Raw genomic sequence first — 12,613 nt, 5'->3', positions numbered from 1 at the left:
TTGTGATTTCTCTAGACCTACACAGGGGCCTCTAGAAAGAAAAGGTTATGAGGGAAGTGCTGCCTGGATCGCTAGACCTGGGGCCCAGTGCAGTGGGAATCGCACCCTCCCCAAACCAGGTGTTCATGTGAGGCTGACCTAATACATCAGATGAATATAGTAGCCTATTCTTTGTCAGGGAAAAAAAATGCATTAATTATTTGGCTTAAGTCCACCAAATTAAGGTTGGCCCTGAAGGGAACAAATACTTCCCTGAGCTTTGGATTGTCCTGGTAAAGAGCTAAAATAATAGTAAATATTGCTTAGATAGGGAATCAGACCTCTTACACTCATGTGTGCTCACAAGGGAAAGATGTTCTTATTTACAATTTGCCTTATAAAATTATTTTCCCAAATTGATCTTTTAGAACAAGGAAATTAATCGAGAACAGGATGTGCTACTTTCCATTGGGAATCCATTTCTATGAAGAAGCATAACTGGAAACAGTTAACTATTTAATGCTCTTATGCTAACACTTAATGCTCACATTAACTCTTAATGCTCTCAGGGCTTTCTGCCTCCCCCTCAGTTAACATTTATCAGTTATTTTTATTGCTGGTTATTCTTTCCCTTGAAAGTGTTTTGTTTTCTCAAATGGTTGTAAATTTTTTAAAAGCCTGTCCCATAAATGTCATTTTAATCTCCCACAGTCCCTTATTTAAGATCGAGCCCTAAATATTTTTTGATTAATTATTTGCCAGCAGGCATGTCTGGCCTTCCTGAAATATGGGCATTGTGATCTAATTATGTAGACATATCTTTCCGAAGGCACCGTCACAATTACACTGACTACACAGAAAAGAGCAGCTTTTTTGGAGCGAAATCTGTTCACTAAACAGGTTGCTTAAAAGTATGTGACTAGTCATTGTACTGGTCTCTCATGTCTTCTGTCAGTTTGAGAATTTTCAGAATCAAAAGTTGTGGGGTTTTTTAAGTTCAACACCCATGTTTATTTCTAGAACTTAGACCCAGTATCGTATTTTTCCCATATGCAACATTTCAGATGGGCTATGTATTTCAAAGGATGCTAAGCTACAGCAAACAACTGCCTGTTTCTAAGGACCGAACGCCTTTCTCTTTGAACCCTGTTCATTGTCTTTCTTCCTAAGAATTTTTCACATTGTGTTTCACAGGTGTCCTCCCCAAACCTTCATCAATTAATTAACTGGGTATTTCAGAAAAGATGTTCTTCCAACTCAGGGTTCTCAGTGTAGGAGAGGGCGACTAGGGTCTTAACCAAATAATCATATACATGTAAATTTTCAGTAGTGACAAGTGCAATGCAAATCAACAGCAGAGGAGTTTGACCCCGGAAGGGAAGTAAAAGAAGGCTTCTCTGAGGAAGATCAGAACGGTTAACCAGGAAGAAGGGGCAAGCACGAGCAAAGGGGCTGAAAGAAAACCTGTGGAGATGGGGCCCGGGGAGGAAGATGGCTCAAGACAGGCTTGTAGGAATGGGTAGGAGTTTTGTCTTCTCACTTTAAGAACAGTGAGAAGCTACTGAAACGTGTTTACCATCAGGGAGCTGGCATATCCAGCCTGTGCTTTGGAAAGATCCCTACAGCTGTGCTGTGGACAGCTGCCGAGAGAGCACCCAGTGGGTGTGGGCAGACCCGTCACAAAGGTTTGCAGTGGACTAGGCAAGAGACCTGGGTCATTTGGTCCAGGTTTTGATGGCAGTGCCGCAGAGAGAAGTGAACTAATTCAAAAAATATTTAGAGAATGGAATTGTCAGGCCACATTGGTACAGCCTAGGTCTCATGAGAGTTCAGATAGAAGTGATCCAGTTCAAGAAATATCTAAAAGACAAAGTCATCAGGAATCGGCCATGGATTGGAAATGAAAAGTGAGGGAAAGAGAGGTGTCAAGGAAGACTCACAGATCTTCTGAGTTGTACTAATAATATGTACCTCAGCACATTAAATGCTCTGAGAAGTTCTACAGCAAAGAAACTTGGCTGACTCTCTCATCTAGCATTTCCCATATTCATTTTTCCTTTTCTGGTAGCAGTTTCTAACTTCTGGGAACACACTTCAGACAACTCTGAGTTAGCCTAAGTAGGCCCTTGGACTTTGAACAATTCCAAATATTCTTCACATTTTTTTAAACCCCTGTATTAGACTGCTAGCGCTGCCATGACAAAAGAACACAGACCACAAACTGGAGGGTTTCAGCAACAGACATTTGTTTTCTCACAGTTCTGGAGGCTGGAAGTCCAAGGTCAAGGTGTCTGCAGGTTTGGTTTCTCCTGAGGCCTCTCTCCTGGCTGCCTCTTCACATGGTCATCCCACCGTCTGTGTTGTCTCTGTGTCCTAGTCTCTTCTACTAAAGACACCGGTCAGATTGGATGAGGGCTCAGCCTGACGACCTCATTTTACCTTAATTACCTCTTTAAAGGGGCTCTCTCCGAATACAGCGCTGTTCTGAGGTGCTGTGGGTTAGGGACACGGTTTAGCCTGGAACAACCCCAGAAGTGTAAACTTCTCTTCTAGAGCTGGTGCCGCCAGTGAGCATCCACAGCCTGCATCACATCCAAGCTCTGTGCTCATCCTGACACATCCCCATTGTCAGCACCCTCCATGGAGAAGTCCCACAATGTGCTGTGGCAAGATTTTTGTTTCTTACTCAGATTTCTTATTTGTAACCCTATAAAAGAACAACAAAGGGTAAGAAAAAAATGCAACAAACGGTATCCTTCTGATCAACCCCATACTCAAGATATCAGAAAGGAAGATGTTACTGGAGGGAAGAGAATGCTTCTGGATTTTTCTTCAAACCAGGTGAAACCAGCATTTCACCTTGAAGCAGCAGAGCACCTGAGCCCAGGTGAACACCGGTCTGCTCCATGCCCCTGCACCACGCAGTCGGGATCCAGGACTCTTAAATGCGGGGTGGGCCACAAGCAGTATGTCAGATGCCTGGGAACTAAAGTTCAAAATCTGCCTTCGCTCTCTGCTCAGAAGGCAAGTCATTCAGCTTTTCTCTCTTTCTTTTCCTGGGAGAATGGCCGAGAAGATTATGTAGATAGATCGTTCTACCTTTGAAAAACAAAACCGCTGTGCATGTAAACGTTGAGACTATCACTCATCTCTCACCATCAGACTGGCAAGAGTAGTGAGATGGTCAAAACAGTATGGGTGCATTGAAGCAGCAATTCATAAAACCCACCCACAGAGTGAATATTTTTTATTATTTTGCATGTTATCTTATATTCTATATTCTCCACCAAAGTCACCTTCAGTTTTCCTATGTTTCTAATTTCAGCCAAGCTTTTAAATGTCATCACATCATCTTTGTTGGAATTAGGTCCCAAATGAGTCACAAACCAATGAAAACTGCCTGCTGATTTGCTGATTGTGGATACTTTATATTAAGGAAGGAGCCAGGATTTTTTTTTTTTCCCTCCTCAATCCTCTTAAGTCTCAAAGTCTGTCTGCTGCTTTTTGGAATCTGAGTACCACTGACTGAGTCATTGTATGAAACACATCCACCGTATTATTCCAACGAAACAGGCAAAAAATGCTTGGTCTGCACATCGGTCAGCTACTTCCAGGAAGAGATGGTTGGACCTGGCTTTACGGAAAACCACTCTTCTCTCCCTAATGACTGCACGGGGGTGCCCGTGCAAATAAGGTGAACCGAACAGATCTCCCTGAACTTGTTCCACGTGGGGTTGCCATAGCTAATCCAGTTTCGATACGTTCCCCCTGTACACAGACAAGTACTGTAAGATACTGTTTTGTGAATCACATTTGAATTATGGCTTCTCTCCACAATAAAATTAATCAGAAACTGATACATCTTTATTCAAGGCTTGCTTGCTATCTTTTTTTTCTCCCTGGTAGATATTACCTAATGTATAGATTCTTTGTAGTGCTGGCAAAGTTGCCCCAGGGCTCCTGAGATCTCTTGAGTTCAAATCTGGCTTCTGCCACTTTAACAACTTGGCATCTTGTCAGTCTAAGTTGAAGTTCAAAGCTCGACTCCTGGTTTTAGGTGAAGATATTTTAGCCCTACCCTCCTCTCACATGCGTGGCTCTGCAGGTATCAGGAACCGCAGGGACTAGGAAGCCTGGTAATTACATTGTTTACCTCCTAGTTTCGCACAAAACCAAATCAATCCCAGGCACGCCACCAAGCAGCCTTTAGGGAAATGTATTCCAAAAAGCTTCACTGAAACCACTTATTTATTGACATTTCATCATTCTGCTGAGCAGGAAACACTTAGACCAAACAAGGAAAAACCCAACCTTTCAAACGCCTGACCTTTGTCAAAGGTTTATTGAGAAAGGGAGATTAGAAAAGAGCTGGAGGTGCCAAATTCTTTGTCATACCCCTTTGCCAGGTGGCAGTATCATACGGCATTGGGTATGAGCTTAAGAAAAAAAGAGAAAAGGAACAAGGTTTCTCTCTCTACAGAAATTAGATTAGTTACTGTTCCTTTTTATGACTTATAATGTATCTTCCTTCTCAAATATATTTCCCTTTTCCCATTTCATCTCATTACCCCAAACACACACACATGGACGGTCCTGCACCTTCGTAACGTATCTAAATAATGCATTCTACTAAAAACAGCCACCATCACGGACATCTCCTTGAACCGCCTCTTGGAAATCTGTTCTAGTTCCTGGCTGTCTGGAAGTTCTGAAGGTGTGACTCAGCCTAGAGCTTTTTGTTAAACAGTAAAGAAAACCATTACTATTTCTCTGTGAGAATGACATATATAAGGTAATTAGCACAGTGCCTGGGGCAGCCCCAGCGGTCCCCAGGTCGTGGTGACAATGTAGTAGTGATTGATTGTTATTACTGGAACAGAAATGATATGTATGACTTTTAGGTTTCAGTTATCAAAATAGGGCAACAACCGTATGAAATGCTTTGCCTGTTTTGAAGTAGCTTTCTTCTCCTCCTCCTTCTCCTCCAAGGTTAATGAAATACTTCAAAAAGGCAAAAAGAGATACACTCACTTTCTTTGGTATGAAAAGTTTACAGCTATAGAAAAGTTGAAAGAATTGTACATCTCACTGTCTAGAATCTACAATTAACATTTTGCGTCTTTATCGCATATCTAACCACCTGGCTATCCATCAATCCCTGTTTCTTTAAGCTGCATCTCAGGGTCTGTTGCAGACATTGCTTCATCTTGAACATTTTAAAATGTTTACTGTGAGTTCAGTTTTTATTTGCGGCTCTCTTTCTCTTCTTCACCTTTCCCCCTTCTCTCCCTCTCCCCTTCCTCTGGTATAATTTACAGGCAGTGAAATGCACGCATCCAAGCGTATGATTTGGTGAGTTTCAGCAACTGTGTACAACTGTATAACCCAACTCCCCATTAAGATTAATAGAGAATATTATCACCCCAGGAAAATTTCCCAAGCCCTTTCCCAATCAATTCTCGTCTGCCACTCTCATGGAGTCAGTCATTATTCTGATTTTTTAAAAGTCACCATAAATTAATTTAGCCTATTTAAAACTTATTTAAATGGGTCATACAGTTTGTAAGAATGTATGTTCTCTGTTGCATAAGGCTGCTGTTACTCAGCTTATTTTTGAGTTTCATCCAAACTGTCACATATATCAGCAGTTCATTCTTTTTTATTGCTCAGTAGTATTTCATTGTATGGCTATACCACAGTGTATTATATTGTTGATGGCTATCTGTGTTATTTCCAATTTGGGACTACTATGAATAAACCTGCTCTTCATACTCTTGGACAAGTCTTTTATGTGATACAGATTTCCATGCCTCTTGTGTAAATATCCAGGAATCAAATTGATGAATCATAGGGTTCCTGCACAGCCATGCCTGCTGGGTTCAGATTTTCTTGGAGCAGTAACCTCTACATCCATTCAAGTCTAGACTGCCCCCCACCCCCCCACCACATGAGGTAGCAGAACAAGGGGCAATAATAGTTATTTTTAGATTCTTCAGGATCGTGTTATCCTTTTGCTCAAAGAACATGTGTTTCTCAACCAGCATGTTCACAGGTTAGCATTTGGATTGGTGGAAGAAACAGGACATCGTAGGTAACTCCAGCCCATCTCATTTGTAAAGGAGCTCTTACATCACAAATGCTGTTGATGGTAGGCTGTCCATTATTTGAATATTCATCATGTATGACAAGTAGGAAAAAAACAACTTGGAAAACCTCTTCTCATACCTGTGGGCTATGCTATACATTTGGCCCCATATATTTGCAGGTTCTGGATCTGTGGATTCAGCCAACTGCATATCAAAAATATTTGGAAAAAAGTAAATTCCAGAAAGTTCTAAAAAACAAAGCTTGAATTTGCACATCAGCAACTATTTGCTTAGCATTTGCATTGTATTTACAACTATTTACAAAGCATTTACATTGTATTAGATAGTATAAATAATCTAGAGGTGATTTAAAGTATATAGGAGGATGTATATAGGCTATATGCAGATACTCTGACATTTTATATAAGGGACTTGAGCATCCTCAGATTTTAATATCCATGGGGTCCAAGATCCCCCAAGGATGCTGAGGGGTGACTAGAGTTGATTTCAGCTGGTCCCTCAACATCCACCACTCAAACGCATGTTTCCCTAGTCACTTGTCTCTACCATCCTCTATTGCATCCATTTTAAGCCCTCTCTCCTCTAATCAGATCTCAGACCCAGTCACCTTCCTCAGCTTAGCACTAGTTTACAGTAGTGGTTCTCAACCGCGGTCAGTTTTGTCTTGTAGTTAGGAAGGGTGCTACAAGCATACAATAGGTCAAGGCTACTGAACCTCATCCAGTGCAAAAGACAGTCCACCCCAAAGAAAGAACTGTCCATCCTAAAACTAGTGCTGCAGTTTAGAATCCCTACTTTACAGGCAAAATAGAAGACATTAGAACAGGCTTCTTAACATGTATTATGCTATAGACTGCTTTATCAGTCTATGGACCCCTTTTCAGGAAAATATTTTTAAATTCATAAAATAAAATACATAGGATTACAAAGGAAGTATTGTTACCAATTTTTAAAAACTGTGATGTAGTAATATGCTTCTTTTTATTTTTTTAATTGAAGTCCCATCAGTTATAATGTGTCAATCTCTGGTGTACAGCACAATGTCCCAGTCATGCATATATATACATAAATTTTTTTATTAAAGGTTATTACAAAATTTGAACATAGTTTCCTGTGCTATACAGCAGAAACTTTTTTTAAAATATATGCTTCTTTTTATATTCCATTTTTAAATTGAAGTATAGTTGATTTACTGTATTTGTTTCAGGCATACAACATAGTGATTCAGTATTTTATAAATTGTACTCCAGTAAAAATTATTATAAGATAATGGCTGTAATTCCCTGTGCTGCACAATATATCCTTGTTGTCTGTCTATTTTATACACAATAGTTTGTATGTCTTAGTCCTATACCCCTGTCTTGCCCTTCTTCCCACTTTCCTCTCCCCTTTGGTAACCACTCGTTTGTTTTCTATATCTCTGAGTCTGTTTCTGTTTTGCGTATAGTTATTTGTGTTTTTTTAGATTTAGATAAGTGATATTGTCAGTATTTGTCTTTCTGTGTCTGACTTCTTTCACTAAGTATAATTATCTCTAGGTCTATCCATGTTGCTGCAAATGGCAGAATTTAAATTCTTTTTTATGGCCGAGTAATATTCCATTGTGTATATATATGACATCTTTATCCATTCATCTGTTGATGGGCACTTGGGTTGCTTCCATGTTTTGGCTACTGTAAATAGTGCTGCTGTGCACATTAGGATGCATGTATCTTTTCAAATTTGTGTTTTCTTTCTTTCTTTCTCAGCCAGGAGTGAATTACTAGATCGTATCATAGTTCTATTTTTAGTTTTTTGAGGAACCTCCATACTTTTTTTTTTTATAGTGGCTGCACCTATTTATATTCCCACAACTGTGTACAAGGGTTCCATTTTCTCCACATCTTCTGCGATGTTTGTTATTTGTAGACTTTTTGATGATAGTCATTCTGACCTGTGTGAGGTGATATCACATTGTTGTTTTGACTTGCATTTCCCTTGTGATTAGTGATGTTGAGCATCTTTTCATGTGCCTATTAGCCATCAGTATGTCTTCTTTGGAAAAAATGTCAGTATGTGCTTCTTTGTAAATGTATTACAGAACAAGCCTAGCAGGTGTCTAATAAATAGCATAGCTATGAGCATAAATAATATTTTGAGATCTACAACAGTTCTAATATAATATGAAAATACCTTCTTTCTGTTAGAGATGAAGTCACACAGACTGCCAGCGATGCTGTAGTTTGATACCTACATTCAGGCTTGAAGAAAATACTACACTTAAGTTAGAGATTAGGGAAGAAGGAGATGTGACTTTTTCTCATTTAAGTTCACAGACACTTCAAATCCTATCGTTGAGGCTCTGCACACCCCAGGTTGAAAACTCCTGCATTTGAAGAAATTACCATCACACACACACAAAACCGTTTATCTCCATGTACATCCATCCTTCCTTCCTCCCTGATTCAAGAGTAGATGTCCCTCTCAATCAAAGTTCACTTGCAGAAAACAGAAATTACATTCACTATTTGAAGCAAAACACAATTTAATCCAGGAAATTGTTTACAGTACCCCTCGAAAGGCTTCAGTAGCAGGCTCGAGAACAAAATAAACAAAAATATAAAATAAAAAGAACTAGTAGGCCATCAATAAATTGTTGACTATAATTGTTTCTCAAGGTGATTGTTTATATACACACATATGTACCTACAATTAGATGCGTGAAAACATTGAGGCCAAAATATACTTTCAAAGAGGAAAAAAAATATATCAACAACAGCAAACACCACCATAGACCTGACCCTTCCAGGGAGCTGCCTCCTCTTACACAACCAAAAAGGAGGGAAATTGGAAATGATCAGTGGAACTCTTGACTGCAGAAACACTGTCTTAGCCGGGATTAGCTGGAGAGCTACTGCAAATGATGGCCCTAGAGTCACACCATGCCTCAAAACAAAAAACAAACAAAAAAACCACCAAATGCCCCCCATTCTGCCTCTTGACATCCACAAAGCACCAGGATGCTGGAACACTGCTAACGAAAAACCCAGTGGCTCCCCCTGGGACTTGCCAGCTGAAAAATCAGAAGTAGCCAAAGCATAATCTCTGCTCCTCTCCTTCTCCCGTCCTCACCTCTTGGAGGACTGTCTGAATCTTAAGTCTGTGTGGGAATCCTACTGCAAGAGAGGCTGGGAAACCTTTTTTGCTTTCTAGCCTCTGCAGAACAGGGAGATACACAGAATGGAGACATTGGGTCCACCATATTCCCCACCACCTCCTATCTGAGGCTGATTAATCCTACGTTGTTCCCTCCCCCCTGCTATTGACCTTACTAAAGGTATGATCCTCTTTCCTCTGTCTTCAGCTCCTCCCTTTCTTCCAGCTGTCTTCTACCAGCATATCCAGACAACTTGAAAACCCCCAACTTAAGTAAACCTTCCCTTAATCCTACTTTCTTCTTTCTCACCCTCTCCACCTTCCATTCACAGCCCATTCCCTTCCAAGGGTTTTTATGCTTGATGTTTATACTTTCTCACCTCCTACTGCTGGTTAACCCATAGCCATCTAGCTTCCAGATTCACCACTGCACCAAAACCGCCTTTGCCAAGGTCACCAGTTACCTTCTTGGTGCTAAACCTAAGAGGCATTTATAGTCCTTTTCTTGTCTGACCCTTGAGTGTCATTTAACACTGCAGGCCAATCCTTACTCCCTGAAACACTTCACCTGCTTCATTACCACACTCACTTCTACTTGTTTGTGTGTTTGTTTTTCAAATGAAAAGTCTCATATATTATTACTAAACCAACCTACTAGTACAAAAGCGTAGAAAAATCATTTTCCAAGTAAGACTTACCCAACTGTCCAGATAATGGTGATGTTTTCAGCTTGATTTAGAAAGACCTTGATACGGCATAAATATGGTGCCACCTCATGTGCAATTCCTTACAGACCCAGCTTGGTTCTTTTCCAGTGTCTCCTCTTGGAGTTGTGTCTGGTATTATTACCAGTTTTTATCTGAATCCATCAGAGAATGGGACAATTCTGCTTTAATTTCTTGGCCAGAAATTACTTGATCCTGAAAGTCTCGTGAGAAGACATGGCAAGGAATGGAGTCAATCCTTTTTAATTTTTTTTCTACCCACTGGCTGTAATTTATGAATCTCCTTTGTAGATTTTTTTTTTCTTTTTCTTTACATTAAGCAGTGTTTGTCAGGATTCAGTCTTTTCTTTAACACTATATATTTATTTCCTCTATTTTGCTTTTCAGTCCATGGACCTATTTATTAGCTATATTAATGACTGAAATCTTCATATTGAGCCCAAAAGCTCTCTTCCAAGTCTCCGGCCAATATATTCAACTGCTCGCAGAACACCTCCCTTTGAACATTCATCAACCACCTTAGGTACACCAAAGCAAAAATCTTCTTTCCACCTCCAAACCGGCACCTCCTTATTCCTATCACCCAGAGATAGGGTGACCATTCCTCTTGTTTGCCCAAAATGCTTTCAGCTGACACCCTTTGTCCTTGTATAATTAGTATAAGTGCTGCCTTTCCCCTCAAAAATGATCCAATTAGTGTTGTACTTGTAGGCTTGCATTAAAATTTCATTTGGGTTTCACTTTATGAAAATAATGCTTTTTAAGAGGGTAATAAAAAGAGAATATTTTCTCGCATGAGAAGAATTTTTAAAACACAACATATACCTTGCAACATGCTGGAGAAATTTTAAAACAAAGTAAAAGCAAAAGTCTGAAAATAAAGGAAACCACCAGGAAGCATTAAGAAAATGGTAAAATAAGACAACAAAAGAGAGATTCAGTACATAGCATAAATGTAAATGGTTTAAACTCTGTTAAAAGGCAGAGGCTCTTATGTTGGATCAGAAAAGAAGTAAAGCCAACTGTTATTCACCCAAAATAATGTGACAAAGAAAATTGATAATAAAAAGAGAGGCAAAGATAAGGTAAACAAATGCAACAGAGAGAAATCAGAGAGGAAGAAAAACATAAAATAATAAATATCGTCTTTCAATTTTTGATCAAGGGTATAGTTTCCAACAGAAAATAAAATTATGATTTTGTGTGTCAAATAACTCAGCATCAAATACAAGCATAAAGTAATGGATAAAGAAGAAATTGTAAAAGGCAAATGTGGAGGAAGGATTTAATACAACTTTCCCGATATATTCCAAGATACTCCCAGAATCTGCAGGTTAGACATGCATTTTTAACATCATGCTTATTTTTTCCAAAATGTACTTTAGAAGAAAATTCCTGTCCAGTGTGTAATACCTGCTCTCTTTATGTAGTGAATCACTGAAGTCTAAAATAAAATCTATTATGAGAAGACTGCCGATAAATATATTTCATGCTTTAAAAACAAATCTGGGTGGGAAGGGATAGACTGGGATTTCAAAACTGTAGAATTGACTACACTGTATAGCACAGGGAAATATACACAAAATGTTATGATAACTCACAGAGAAAAAAATGTGACAATGAGTGTGTATATGTCCATGAATAACTGAAAAATTGTGCTGAACACTGGAATTTGACACAACATTGTAAAATGATTATAAATCAATAAAAAATGTTAAAAAAAATAAAATAAATAAAAATAAAAACAAATCTGACCCAATCTGGACAAAAATCGTAAATTCATCCTACTGCCTATCCCAGAATGACCTTTGTTTTCATTTGAGTATATTCCCTTTGTTTATATATGTGGTGATTTGTTTATAATAAAATTGAAATTACATTTTATATATATACCATGCTTTTTTTAACTTAATCTCATACCCTGCATTTTTTAGTGTTATTTTCTCTGTTTTCCAATTTATGAATATATCACAATTTATTTAAGGATAATTCTAAGTGGAACACCCTTTTTTAAAGATCTTTGTTTACACCTCTCTGATTCTCTGGTTATATTCTTTGGTTAGACTCCAAGAACTGGAATTTTTGGAGCAAAAGTTATTGATATTGTAAAGGCTTTTTAACACTGTTATCATTTTTTTAAAGTTCAATTTATTAGACAGAAGTGTTATCCAGTTATTTGAGTTTATTTCTTTAGTTGAATAATTTTTCATGTTCATTGGCTTTAGTATTTATTCATTTCTTAATTGGTTGATCATGTACTTTGTTATTTTTATTGGTATTTTAAATAAATATCCTATTACATTATGAACCCTTTTAAAGTTGAAGATAGTACAGGGGAGGGTATAGCTCAGTGGTAGAGTGCATGCTTAGTATGCACGAGGTCCTGTGTTCAATACTCAGTACCTCTGTTAAAACAAACAAACAAACAAACAAACAAACCTAATCACCTCCCCCCAAAAACAAACAAACAAAAGTTAAAGATAGTAACCCTTTATCATCTGTGTCACAAATGTTCCATTTGGTCTTTGCATTTTTGTTGATGGTGTCTTTTAAGGTGAAAAATATTTGCTTCTTATGTAATCTGTTAATCTTTTACTTCGTGTTTCTTCTAGGACTGTAGTAACTGAAAGGCTCTTCCTTATTCCTAAATTAGATAAATATTCACTT

General features: G+C 38.5%; 1 protein-coding gene and 1 pseudogene across 1 annotated transcript in view; one reads left to right on the top strand and one right to left on the bottom strand.

Moving 5' to 3' along the window:
• The window catches only part of C1H4orf19 (chromosome 1 C4orf19 homolog), a 72,281-nt gene that overhangs the window by 20,051 nt on the left and 39,617 nt on the right, over positions 1–12,613 (top strand). The window lies entirely within an intron of this gene.
• Positions 10,009–10,164, bottom strand: LOC116148125 (large ribosomal subunit protein eL39-like; annotated as a pseudogene).

This window comes from Camelus dromedarius, chromosome 1 (assembly GCF_036321535.1).
Source record: "Camelus dromedarius isolate mCamDro1 chromosome 1, mCamDro1.pat, whole genome shotgun sequence".
Classification (NCBI taxonomy): Eukaryota; Metazoa; Chordata; class Mammalia; order Artiodactyla; family Camelidae; genus Camelus; species Camelus dromedarius.
This window is presented reverse-complemented; position numbering and strand designations above follow the sequence as displayed.